Consider the following 9,654-nt stretch of genomic DNA (forward strand, 5'->3'; position numbering starts at 1 on the left):
GTATTTTCTGACTGTTGACACCTTGGAAGGAATATTAAGATGGCACAAATATCTGTTTACCCAGCATACTTTCCTAGCTGCCAGTGATTTTAATTTTCTTTTTTCCAGCTCACAAATTTGAGCCAGAAGTGGTATGTCTGTGTCTAAAGTTCTTGGTGGATAGTCTTTCATGAGTTTGCCCAGTCCCTTTTTGAATCCTTGACGGCTTTTTAGCATGGGTCAAGAATTTCTGTAGCTTACCTACACGTCATGTGGAATTAAATTTATTCCTTTTTATCTTATCCATTGCAGTTTTATTTTATACCTCTTAGCTGCTTTTTTTTGTTGTTGTGGAGGTTTTTTGTTTTTGTTTTGGTGTTGTTTTTTTTTTACTGAAAGAAACGGAACAGCTTTGAAGCACTCCTGGTATTTATAGTCTTGCTCTATCACCTTCAGGCTTCACAGCTTAAAGAAGAGGACATTCTATTTAACGGTGTTACATGGAGAGGCCCTTGTAACCTTTTGGCCATCCATGTATCCTTCCTGTATGCTGCATTCCGATTGTCCTGTTAAAAAGCTTTCAAGATACAAGAGCATTTTCTGCTTTTATTTTTCTTTCCCCGGTTGCTTTTCTGACCACTACTAGTTTTGAGCTGATGTCTTCTTAGATCTCTTAAAACTGGGGCCTCATTTCTTTCATATTAACTCAGTGCTTGTTTCTGCACTGTGAAGCTGAAACTCTTTAATTATTCCATATTCATTGCTTTATTTATACTGAATTTCAACTGTCTGTTTTACTGTCCCGGCACTCAGTGTTCAGACCTGCCTGCAGCTTTTGTACTCAGCCCTCATCTTTAATATCTGGATGAATCAACTTTTATCACCTGACTGTTCATCTTCTTTTCCAAGGCATTAGTTTAGTGTTGAATAGGACGGATATTGCCTTGCTCCACTGAAAACGTCTTAAAATACAATCTGGTCACATGAATCGGGTTTTCTCTTGTGTACTTGTTTATTGACTTACCCAAAGGATTGTAGTAGATAGGAGTCATGTCTCTCAAATGAAAGCAGGGCTAGCTCTATGCAAAATAACATTTGCTAATGTATCCATTGCTTTCTCCTAAATTCTTGCCATTTGCCTTGTGGGTTAAAATAAAGGGGAATTACAGGATTGCAGCAGTAATTCTGTACTGAAAACAATTTGTTCCTCTACACAGTTGCATATACACCCTTTCGTTAGCAAGCTTTGTCCTCCTTTTGAATCACTGATACCACCAGAAGGTCTTTGGGTAGATGTCTGTTTGCAAGCTAAGAACCTGCCTTTTCCAAGAATTTTTAGCACAGACACAACATATTTTTGGCCACTGTTTAATTAAAGAAGCAAATGAATTTTGAAGTGTAAACAAGCTAAAATGGATCATAGTAGTCCACACATAGTAAGATGTGCTCACCTGCAGATTGAGATCACTTTTTAAGGGGTGAAAAAAGCTGCACAGGAATATACAAAAAGAAAAACCCAAAACCCACAACAATGCAAAAATAACTTTGGAGTTTGTTTGCTACCAAGAGAAAGACTATCCAAGTCTGAGACCCGGGCTTTCAGAGAAATCTCTAGGTTTGTACAGGCCCAGGACTTCTGGGTTTGGGCACTTGCAGATATGATGTCATTATAACAGAAAGATCCCGGATTAAATGTAGATGTTTAGTTCACTTATTGATTGTAGCTAGAGGGAGTAATGCAGAGGTTAGCACAGCCTACTTTCTCTGCTTGGAAGAGAACCAGTCAATTTTGTATTTCTCCTTCTGCAGTATTAAAGAAGATGGAGTAAACGACAAAGTCATATATTTACCCCATCTGTCAGTTAATGTCTTATTTAGACATCTGTCTTGTGTTACTCCTTCACTTTCAGCACCTTCTTTCTGTCATAACTTGCTGACAATTTAAAAAATATAATACTCTTTCTAATTTTCCTTTTTCTGGGAGTAGGGGTGTGTGTGTGGTCTTTTCTAAAAATCCCAGATCCCCCATTTACATTCTGCAGTCTTAGAATTTGATAACTTTGAATAAATAAATTCCACAGTGGACAGAAATCATTTGCCCTGTTCATCATGATGAGAAGCTAAGGAAAGTTCTGTGATATAGAGCAGATTTTGACATCTTTAAGTTGTTACTTATTTTTTGCATAACTCAAAGTAGTTCCTAAGTTTGTACCCTTTTAGAAATCTCTTTACAAAGGTTTTCTTTCTCACTCCATAATGCTCTCTTGACCAAGCAGCATTAAGCACCTCTTCTCCAGCTAAAATCCTCTGTAACTTTAGATCAGCCTTTCTTCTGAAGTTTGTGTTACTGCAATTCTTGCTTCCTTGAGGGCAGAAAGGTGGCTAGAGGTACCAAGAGGTGGCTAGTCACTGAACATAGCAAAGTTTAAATCTTTGGTTTCAAAGGCCTTGCATAAAGAAAAAAAAATACTAATCCTTTAGGCAGAGGGTTTAGCGTTCTCAGATTCCGAGTTCACATGGGAGAAAACTTCAGCTTTAGACATTAAAATGCTCAGAAGGGTTGTTCTTCCTTCATGGACTTTGGTGAATTCTCTTTGCAGCTATTGGTGTTAATCATTTGACAGCCAGAGATGCTGTCAGGTTGGCAGGTATATCTTATCTTTACTTTCTTTTGTAAAATTCATGTAATTCTTTCAGATACGAATTTTCATAATAAAGTAAAACACGTTTCATTGCTATAAGAGAAGCAAATAGGTCTGTCAGAGTTGGAGCCAGTGAGCAGAGCAATGTCTGACTCGGCAGATCTGGCTTGCAAGAATTTGAGTGAATGCTTTGGTTTTGGAGCACAGATTTCCTTTTTTAAACTTATTACTTGAGTTTCAGTCCTGCTGCTTTGCCTAGTCAGAAATAGGTACAATGCAGTACATTACACTTACACACTTTATACCATATGCATTTTCAAAAGTGATTGCTGCTTTTCTTATAATTAATCTGAGTCATTAGAAGAAAAGCTGATGGTCAGAGCATGGCTCCTTTCCTTAAGAAAATGTGCTACTTCAAGAAATCTCGGTTCCTATGTTGATCAGGATAACAAATGGGAATTTGTTACGAAATTCTGAATTTGGGATATTTGCAAGAGAGCTCTCTGTGGATAAATGAGGGCATATCCATGGGCAGATGAGGCAGTCTAGGGGGAAGGCAGTTACTGCAGCTGTATGTTGTTGTATGGGGCTGACCTTACCTCGAGTAATTTCATGGGGGTGTGTGACACAGGGTGCCTAGTACAGGTGTTCATAACTGCAAGTGTTATAAAGGGAATGGAGAATCTGGCAGGTGGCTCATCGTCGCTTTATTTGTGTAAAGCAAGTCCTCCTAGTTTGAGGTAATCTGGGATCCCTTTGGTAAGCAGCACAGAGAAATTAGTTTGCTCAGGTGAGGAGGTTGTGAACAGCTGAGCATGGTTTGTGGCAGCTGGGTTAAGGAGCTGTTCTTTTGGGCAATAGATCATTTCAGGGTGCAGGAGAATGGGACAAAGGGACTTGACTGCATCTTCCCTCTCACAAGAGAAAAAAATTCAAATAATCACAAGGCTGGATTTGTCCATTTTCCGTATGTCCAATTTGTCTGAGGTCAGTTTAAACTGTTACCTCCTTGGAACAGAAACTACATTGCTTCCTGTTTTACAGAGCACTGAGCTGGATGTCAGCTCTCGTTAAACAGAAAAGAATAAGAATGCAATTAGCCTGGTGGATAAAAGGCAGGAAAAAGTCTCTTAACCATGAAAAATCAACACTTGAGGAAGCAAACCACATGTGGAGAACAAATGCTGGAAAAAAACCCCAACTGTTTGGAACAAATTCCTTTATTACTGAAACAAACAGCAGCGTAATTTGTTGGAGTGACAGTGTGAGCTGTTCTGTACCCTGTATCTGTAAGAAGAATTCGTTGCTAACTTAAAAGCAGATGGCTTTATATGGCCCTGGGTGGGTTCTCTGGGAAATGTTAGTTATATACTGCGATACAGGAACAGAAATATCCTAATAATGCTGCAGCAGGCTAAAAGGAACATGGGTAGTATAAAACAAGTACAAAATATGCTGTGTCTGTATCCCATATTTCAGGTAGATTAAAAGCAGTCATGGATTTTTATTTTTTTTTTCAAACAGTACATGTCCTCTGGGAGAACAGACATCTTGAAGTTCATTTGGATCAACACACAGATGCCAATAGGCTCAAGGCCAGGCTCTGTTGTGCATACTTAGGTTTGAAAAATACTTCCCTTCCTGCTTTGGAGACAAAACCCCCTTTTACTCTTTGTGTTTTGATTATTCATTTTTTAAAGCAAATGATGGCAAGTTACTTAAAAGAATTTTAATGGGCTTTTTTCTCTTATTTCAAATAAAGGCACAGTATCAGCATATAGCAGCGGACACTTCAGCAATGCCAGTATTTCTGTAGAGTCTTACTTAAATCAGATAAATAAAGGTGAGAGTAAAGAACATTTTATTACCTTTTAAGATACAACTAAAACTTAAATCTCCTGAATGCCTCACTCTGAGCTGATGTATAGCTGCCTGTGGAACCACTGTTTTTGGAGCTCATGCTTCAATGGATTTGCTTATACCTTTTGTTCTCTGCCACGTTGTTGCTTGACTGGGGTGTCTGTTATTTGAGTTTATCATATCACATCTAAATTTAGCCTATAATCTCTTTAGGACAGTGACAATAGTTGCAAAGTCAGAGCTGAGCAGGTCTCAGGGGTTTGAGCTACCTCTGTGCTGTCCTGATCCTCCATGGTTCCATGGCGCAAGTGCAGCCTTGGTGTAACTTAGATAAGTTGTCCAGCTTTCTCAGTTATAGTAGTGGAATATAGCGTACTGCATACTGCAGCTTGGCCCTGGACTTGTCCTTATGCTAAGGTCTGCAAGAGTATCTTTGAAAAATAAGAGCTCAAGTTAGCAAAGTCTGTCCTTGACCACCCCTGGGGCTTTTTGCTGCTGGAGCCAGTGCAGAAGGTTGGGTCTTGCACTGTGTGTCAGGCCCATTGCAAAAGCACTATGGCATGCTGTGGCACATGCAGTCTGTGATACCTGCCAGTTGTTCAGTGAAGTACCTAGCAGTTGTTTGCCCAAGGACCTGTTTCTCTGCCATCTACGTGATCTGAAGAAGTGATGGTACCAAAGTTTAAACTGAGTCTTCAGCTTCAGTTTTTAAACCTGAACATGTTTCTTCCTTTAGGCTGCAACCACCACTGTCACCCATCAGCAGGGAACATGCAAGAGTACAAAGACTTGAGTTTGACTGAAAATGTTTCCTGCAATTAATTCTAGGTTGTGAGTCTTGCAGTGGAAGTTCTTTCCTCTGAAAGCACCAGAAAGCTGTAGTGACAGAAACAGTGGTTGCCTGAGTCCATATACCCTGCTAGGGCATAGCCTTTGGCTTAGTGGTGGATCAGAATGTCTTTAGATAGGTTTGACTCCAGCTCTGGTTTTCCTGTGGGTTTTGTGGGTTCTGATGATGGAAATGCAGCACTGGACCTGGAGATAGGAGATTGCAAGTTTGGGATATGTTGATGTAATAGGGTAAGATTTGAAGGAAGTGAAAGCTTGGAAAAAACCAGCCTATATAGGTAATTTGTAGCATAGTGTAAGGCTGTGTTACCTTTGCACATGGGATATCTGGTTTCTAGTACTGGCTCTGTCCTGCTGGATAATCCTGGGTTGGTTATGACACTTGTGTGCCTCTGTTTCCCCACTAAAGGAGGCATAATGCCCCTCTTTTTATAATGTCCTGTAGTACCTCTAGATGCTACGTGACAGCTAAATACTATACTTACACAACAAAAACACAGATAAAAATGCACTTTTGGGGAAGGGTGAATCCTGCTCTCTTCCTCTCCCTTGTGGGATGCTCTGGCATCAATAGTGAGCCAGGTAATCACTCTACTCCTCCTTCTCTCTGTCTGCAGACTGGGGTAAGATGGGTGGTCCCCCAACATAAGCACACTTTTTTTCTTCTCCCTGAAAACACTGGTGTAAGTTTTGTTGTATGGACTCAGGGTACTGTAATATAGAGAGGGTAGCAGGCAAATGCATCCTGGATCTCTGAATCACTAAGAAAAAGCAGCCAGCTTTGTTTTGTTTTTATTTTTGTTTTAGTAAAAACACACTTCCCACACTAACTTTTGAAACTTACACGTGGCACAGAGGGGGATCAGTTCCAGTTGATATGAGCCTGGAAGAAGAGAGGGAGGAAATAACTTAATTGCTTTAGACTTTAGTTCAGCTGGAGTCGAGAGGAAAGAATCAGTGTCCCTTTTTTGGAATTCAGCAAAGAGGTCGTGTTCTTGGTGAGGACAGATCCTCTGCAGATTTTGTGGAGGTACTGTATGGAGCGCTGCGGGGCATTCACAAAACAGGTGGCTTTATATTTAAAATAGTAACTCTGCTGTCAGTGACAAAAAGCTGTGCTGCTTTCTTGGAAGTATTGCTGCACTTAGAGCATTCTGTGTTACAAACAGCATGTTCCTCTCTTTTTTACCAAGAGCGGAGAAGTAAGAACTGGGAGGCTTCTGAGCTAAACATAACCAGGGCTGGGAGGGTTGTTTTGATGTTTAATGCTGTAATATGGGGCTTAGAAGATAAAAAAAGAGATTGGGTAGATGGCATGTTATATCAAATTTGGGGACTTTGCCTCTTAGACATTTGTAGTTTCAGCCTATCTACCCCTGATCCCTGAAGATCAGTTGATGGGTTGAAAACCAGGGGGAGTTAAAAGGGGAGGGAGATGAAATGCAGGAAAAACTGCTGATCTGTCTGTTCCTGGCTGATTTGAACCAGACCCCCAGGGAATGGGAGGACATTCCCACCTGGAATTCAGATTTTGTGTTGAATACAGCTAAAGTTAAAGATTTAGTAACAGATAGTGCAGCTCCGGTATCCTGCAATGAAATGCTAAAGCACACACCGTCTCTGCTTCTTTTCTGTCAATTCCAGCATGTTTTCTTTTGGCATCTCTCATGGATCTCGCAAACTGTGTTGACAAAAAGCAATGGGAGATTGTTTCTTGCCCAAGTCTTTATATTCAGACTATAGCTGCTTCCTCTGTCCTACTCACATTTTCCCATATGGTGACTTTGGAAAATTCCTCTCCGATTTTGTTGGGAAGTGCAGGAAACTCTCGTTGGTAGAGGGTTGCCTATTACTCTCTCTAATTCTGCCGCTCACATCTGGAAAGGATCTGGCTTGGAAAGGGGAGACTCGCTCTGAGCTCAGCGCATGTAACTGACATGGCATGAGCCGAGGGAGCCTGTGGGGGCAAAAGAAATGTTCTTCTCCATTCATCTGATTTCTGACAGCAAAGGTGAGTTTTTCAGCACTTTATGTTTTTTAAATGCTGGGTTGTCAGACAACATGCAGCAGCCTGCCTTTCAGCTGCAGCTTTTGGAAAGGATATTAGGTGTAAGTAACAAACTCAGTTAACCTGTTGATATTGAAGGAGAGGATGTTTTTCCAGCTGTGTGTGTGTGTCCTGTGAGAATGTGTGTGGAGAATAATAGATACAGAGATATTTTTAATATGATTCTGTTGTTTATTGAGGTAACTGTAATCACAGAGAAGCATACAGTAACTCCTGAAACTTCAGCTTCTTCTTGAGACTGTGCCTTTTGTAGCACTCTGCCTCAGGTGTTGTGTGGCAGCAAAGCGCAGAAATCAGTGGTGGTTCTCTCTGGACTCAGAAAGATGCAACCACAGAAACCCCTGAACTGGTTTCAGTGTAACTTCAGTCTTTGGGTGAAAGGACCTGATCCAAAGCCCACTGACAGCAAGGGAAGAGGACTCTTTCTAGTGGGTTTTGAGCTACTCCTTTAATAAGGTTTCTTAATAAGGCTTTGGATCAGGCCCATGGGAATGAGTTTAAATGGAGTGAGTTACTTCAGACTTTCTTTGAACTAAAAGAAAATCAAAATCATGCTTGGTTTTACTGCCTGCACTCCAGATGCAAGCAGATGTTTCTATATCCAAAGTGTCTCCCTGTGGCACCAGAACAGCATTCACTTCAAAGACATTGTAGCAGAAGCATGCATATTGATGACAATGGGGTGAGATTGTCTCAGAAATTTTAGTGTGCAATAGATAGAATATTTCATGTTAATTTTTTAAGATATTTTCAGCTATATATGTGGAAAAGTCATCATGTTGCAAATCTATAGAGCCCAATACCAACCATGTGTGCTATGGGAACGGTGTTGGTATTGTTGCAGCAGGGCTGGTTGTGACCTGCGTATAAGAAGGTTTTTCTTTCTTAGTTTCTTTTGTAAGTATCTATAAGGGTAAGCTGATATATAGGAAAAATACTTTGTTAGAAGTCTGATATATCATACTTTCTGAGATTATTTTCTCTAAGATTTCTGAAATGTTTTCGGAGATTAGGTCACCAAATACTAAGGATTTTACTAATCCACTGTTGGCATACTCATACGGCCAATTTTGATCTCACTATTAATATCTAGCTGCCATATAAGGAACACCATCTGATCTCTGGAATGTTTTATAGAGGAGATTAATTTCATTATATTCAGCTTTTACAGATATGGAAGCTGTGGAATAGTGGAGCAGGGGGAAGAGGGATCAAGCAAACAGTGTTAAATGCTTAAAATTACCCAGCAAGTTGGTAGCAAGGACCAGGACCAAAGCAAAACCATCCACGTCTCGGGATGCTCTGTCCTGTAGTCCCACCTTCTCCCATTTCTTCAAGTATAAGCCAGTGTTTAAAGAAATTATTTGAGACTTTCATGGCTGTGACTGAGAGCAGGATCTCTCCAATGCTTCCCAAGCACCCAAAGTCTGTGAGAGCCCCAGAGTTTCAGCTGGTGCAAAGCAGCAAAGCCCTGTGGAAGTAAACAGAGATCTGCCAGTTCTGATGGCTGCCAGTCTGGCTCTGGGAGGTTCTTGTTTCCAGTGCAAAGAAGGAACCTGGGCTGGCAGAGGTGAACAGAGTACTTATTTCATATGAAGGTCGTGAATCCATTGTGCTTTTTCACCTTAAAAGATCAGCCTAAATAAGAATTTCTCATCACTGTTGAATACTTCTGCGAAGAATAGCCGAAAGGATAAAAGACAAGCCATTACCAGCCCTTACTGCAAATCATTATGTATGGAATCTGAGAAGGGCAACAAATGAGACCAAGGGGGCTGGATTAGGGCCAGCTGGCCAGTCCGCTAGATACTCAAGTTCTGTTTGAATTGTTTTAACATGCTGCCAGAAAGATAAAAACTGAACGTTAGCCAGGCCTCTAAGGTTCAGATCAGCGCTGTCCAAAATCAATAGGAAGCTCATTTTGTTTTCAGTAGCCATGAGATTTTTTTACTGTTTGATACACGTGAAGCAGCCCCTCCGAGAGGCATCCTGACAGCACGAGTCACTCTTTTCCAGCGTACCTTGTTTACATTAACGAGAAGAGTTTCTTCCCTATGCAAAACTGTGAGGAACAGTAATAGAAATAACATTGCGTAACCTCCTCTATAAGTCTCAGGGATCATCTGGCGTTTCTCAATATGAAAAAAGCAATAAATAACTTGAGGAGTCAGGGACAGTGCGGGGGATGCTGCCAGGCCGCCGGCTGTAGCCGGGGACCCGCTGGCGGGTCAGGCCGGCGGGGCAGCGCCAGGCTGG

The sequence above is a fragment of the Aptenodytes forsteri genome, unplaced genomic scaffold, assembly GCF_000699145.1.
Source record: "Aptenodytes forsteri isolate BGI_AS27 unplaced genomic scaffold, ASM69914v1 Scaffold119, whole genome shotgun sequence".
Classification (NCBI taxonomy): Eukaryota; Metazoa; Chordata; class Aves; order Sphenisciformes; family Spheniscidae; genus Aptenodytes; species Aptenodytes forsteri.